The sequence below is a fragment of the Limulus polyphemus genome, unplaced genomic scaffold, assembly GCF_000517525.1.
Source record: "Limulus polyphemus unplaced genomic scaffold, Limulus_polyphemus-2.1.2 Scaffold1594, whole genome shotgun sequence".
Lineage (NCBI taxonomy): Eukaryota > Metazoa > Arthropoda > Merostomata > Xiphosura > Limulidae > Limulus > Limulus polyphemus.
The window spans coordinates 19,837-24,469 of record NW_013667204.1 but is presented as its reverse complement, the minus strand read 5'-3'; the positions used below and the strand labels follow the sequence as shown (position 1 = coordinate 24,469).

The following is a 4,633-nucleotide window of genomic DNA, read 5'->3' as shown; positions in this document are numbered from 1 at the left end:
GTGTTACCCGCATCCCCATCTGGAAACTCTCATCCAGAGGATGTCAATGACTAGAGGAAAGGGAAGCTGTGAGGTGATAAACATTATGGGAATAGACAATGAGAAAAGGGTTATCACCAACAAAAGAAGAAACTAAATGGATGGGGTGTATAATCCAACTGGGCATAAGGGAAGGAAAAAGTTACTAGAGGAATAGGAATCACATAACAAGACATTGCCAAATGCCCTAAAAAGGGACAGTATGAGTGAAATAATAATGATAGACCTTCAGAACAATGGAGATGATCTGGGTCAGAATGACCATACAGGAAAGAAAGGGAAGGAAGATTGAATGGAGAAAACATCCAATGACCCTCCCAAGCCACCCAAATTTTGGGTCAATTAGGGAAGATGAGCTTGTCCCTGTGGTAAACAGTGTGGGAGGAAGCAAAGACAAAAGTGAGTAATGGCTTCCACAAGGGAGAATGGGAAGAAATATGTCTGAAGCTTATAAGAGGAGGTTAAACCTCAAAAGACACAGAGCATCCTCAGCCAGAACTGAGATTGGATACCAAATGGGTGTAATGGAGGTAAAGAGGGCAATGTTGATATGATGCTCATAGTGAGAGCAAATCCAATGAAAACATCATAGGATGGAGAAACCACTCTGTTGAAACTGTCCAGGCACAGGCAAGATATTTCACCCACTGTCAGGGCTTGAGCTTTTGAGACATGATAGACCAACAACTAAGCATGGTGGTCATTGGCCCAAAAAAGAAATTCAGAGCCAGGAAAACAAAGATGTTAGGAGGGAGTGTTACTCTCTCAGGAGATGGAAAAATAACAGAGGATATGTTTGAATGACCTAAGACAAGAAGATGAGACAGACAAGACAGAAAATGATGGCAAGCTTACAGAGTAACCACCAGCTCATGGATGTAAAGAAAGAGAAATCTCACCCCTGGAAACCAGATGCTGGAAGATGTATCAAGTGTCCACAACTGCATCTATCGAAACAGAGGCATTGGAAAAGTGTGGTTGTATGATTGGTTATCATCATGCACAAAAGCAACACAAAGTGCCACCTGTACTACCCTCACCATGGATATGCAAAACCACATATGTAAGTGGAAGGAGCCCATAGACTGATTTCTAAGCACTGAAGGGTTGCAATCTGACACAAGTAAGAGTAAGGTGGGGAAAGAGGGACATCTAAGGTTATGTGAGATTGAGTGAGACACCATGACTGCAAAATTCGAAAAGACAGTTTATCTTTGGAGATTTCTGCATTGACAGGAGAGAAACATTGAAGAGGACTCATGCAGGGAATGAAGGAGACGTAAGAGCCCTGGTATCAAAAGTTCCATGTCACAAAGACAAAGAAGTCATCTGGGCTTGTCTTGCACATGAAGTAAGAGAGATCCCACGTGAATAAGATACAGGATGGAAAAGATTGAAACTGAATTGGAGAATAAAACTAGCCACACCAAATGAGACTACTCCCTTAGGAAAAGGGAGGTCACAACAGAGGAACTACACTGGAAGAAGCAAGTGGAAGCCAAATGTTCATAAAGTAGTGGTACTATAGGCCTCAAAAATGTAACCTCTAAGTAAAAACCCACCTGACTCAATGAAAAACACGAGGCCATAGCCAATTTAAAGTTAAAGGACTGAGAATCATATATTTGACCATTTCAGACAAACTGAAAGGAGTAAAAAGCATTAAGATAAATCAAAATGCAGGGAAAGTGTCCGAGACCCCAAAACAGGTCATCCACTACTGGGAAGAGTATTCACCCAAGAGTGAGGAAACTGCCCACTGGGCCAAGTGGGACTGACCAATATTTGGCTGACAACCTCCCATCTTGGTAGGAATTATAAAATAATGGGAGTAAAAGCCAGAGTGGAGCTGAAAAATTGTCCCATGGTATTTGAAACATGTAAGGTAGAAAGTATAAGGACAGGAAAACCTCTATGAAAGCACCTGAGGAACTCAATAGGCTGTAGCAAAAGGAACCTACTAGAGGACAAAGTGACGGAGATCTGCTCCCACAGGACCAGAGCTGAGGAGTAGCTACAGAAACAAATCACCTCCAAGGGGAGAAGTGGGTAGCAACAAGAGGACAAGGAACAGAAAAAGAGGCAACCCCATGAGGCTGTAAACAATGAGAAACCTGGTGGAGTCCTCTAGTCCCAAGGGCAAGAAACCAAAGTGAGAAGAGATGAATATATAAGAAATACCCCCAAACCACATCATATAGAAATGTAGCAAGACATAGGTCCTGGAGAGCAGATAGAAAGTAAGGCAAAATGAAAAAAGTATACTCCAGAAACAAAGAAACCAAAGTAACTGGAACAAAATGGAAGAAAACTGAGGGCAAGGTGGAAAATAGGCATGTGCAAGTTGCCCCAGTAAAACTGATAGGGTCATGACAGGAAGCCTCTAAATGAAGATAAAACATGAGAATGAACAAAGAAGTTTAGTAAGAGATGAAGGCAAATAGATGGAAAGAAAAAGTAAGGAAAAAGAGATTCATAAACTAAAAAACAGATTCAATGAAGGAGGCTCATGCAATAAAGAACCCTGTGATTCAGCAAAAAAATGTATGGAAATAAAGAAAACAAAAGACACAAACCTGTGGAATCTAACAAATGGAAACATCAATGGTGATGCACAAGAAAGGGCAGGCTCAGCTGAAGCAACAGAAACAGGAGGCAGGAAATCCTGGATCTGAGATCAGAATAGAACCAAACATGTGGTGCACAATGGTAATAATATCACTGACTCTCTGAGTGTCTTCAGTCATTATTACAGCAGTAGAAATGTCAGGAGATGTCAGAAACATTGGAACATGAATCCATAATCCATGAAACTGATTTGTGGTGGTTTGTTTTTGTAAAATACATAGAAGATGAAATTTTTTTAAAATTATTATTATTAGAAGAAAATTGAGCCAGTTATGGCAATGGTGCATAGACCCAATGACTACCTGTAAGAGTACTGGACAAAAACCATATGTTGGATTAAACAATGGGAAGAGACAATGAGACGTGTGTCCCACAAGTTCAAAGTCAATTAAAAAAAATATAACTATTGGTAATGTGGATAAAAGTTCTAAGAGATAAGTTTAAAATTTAGTGTTGTTCTTTCACATAATTAAGGAAAGAAAGACTGCACAATGAGCATCAAGGAAAGGGTAAAACAGTAAGCACAAAAGTTTTGATAAATCTTTTGAAAAAAAAAAGCATAACTGAAGACAAGCAGTGCTGAGGAAAGAAATAAGCCTATGTTCAACTGCTAGTGCCCATGGGGATTACTGAGCATGGAGGATGTGTTGCCCTCTTATTGATGGAAAGTTATAGTCTAATGAAGATATCATAGGCTGCCACAATACACACTGACAAGTGTAGGGGTGGGAGCTTTTTTAAAGGCTTGTATCATGTGCAAAAATTTACATGGCAGTGCATGCAAGATAATAGCTCTTTGTGGTGCAGAGAGATGAGAAGCATTCCTGAATTTTGAATTGTTTTTTATGATCTTTTTTCTAATGATGCAATGTTTTTATTTTAATCTTTTCTCAACAAGGTATTGGCCACTAATGTAGTTCGGACAAAGTAGGAGAGATGAAAACGAAAAGTCTAGTCTTCAGGGAATATCATTGACTAAGATATCAAAAATGTTACATAGCTTACAAATAAAGAAAGAATTAAACTGCATACATTATGTTATATCAGATAAACTCAACAGGTTAAAATTACAGAGTAGAGTATGAAGTTATAGATAATATAAAATATTCAAAAAATAAAATATAATTTCTCAACTGTGCTTGATCTACATGACTGTAGGTGTTGCAGCACAGCTCATATAAAATAATAGATTATATTTAGTGTTAGTTACTTTGATTATCAGGTCAGCAATTAATCACAAGTTACCTATGATAACAAGAACTAAAGAAGAGTAGAGTTTTTTTACAGCCCACATCAACTTATGTGGAAATGGTTAGACATGAAAAATTAATGCAATTGTGTTTTTAATGAAAGACAAAAAAGCAACTTAAAGCAATAATAAATGATTTAAACAACTGTTTCAAAACTTTGGTGATACTGGATTAGTATCTTTCAAGACTCAACAAAATAAATTATGTAAATCTTATGGAAGTATCGTTACTCTTTAACACTGTAGCAAAATCAGAAACAAGGTCACTTTTTCTCAGTTTTTTTTGTATCAATATTTCTGGTTCAGCAAACAATTCTACTTACATACAAACTTAAAGAATTAACAAAAATCAAAGCTCCTACTGAAAAAAAAACCTTTCTATCATGGTGGCAACTTAAAGCTGTTGAAGATGTCACTACTGCATTTTTTTTCTGTTTAACTAACTTAACATTTGCCACAGTAAATTTTGAACACAAAAAAAGAAATATAAGTGTAAAAAAAGTATAAATTTAGTATTGGGAACTAAAATACCAGGGTTCTGGAAAACTCTTGAAACAGACTTTTAGATACAATGTATTACATACCACAAAGAAAATCTGTTATTGGTATCTTTCATGGCATTCACACTTCATCCCAATATAGTATATGTTGGGCATTATTTTGTATAAGATTTTCTGTGTGTGTATATATATATATATATATATATATATATATATA

At 37.0% G+C, this 4,633-nt stretch overlaps 1 long non-coding RNA gene across 5 annotated transcripts in view; it reads right to left on the bottom strand.

Annotated features, from left to right (window-relative positions):
- LOC111086969 overlaps positions 1-4,633 on the bottom strand; it is a 43,925-nt gene that overhangs the window by 31,061 nt on the left and 8,231 nt on the right. The gene's annotated exons all lie outside the window — the stretch shown is intronic.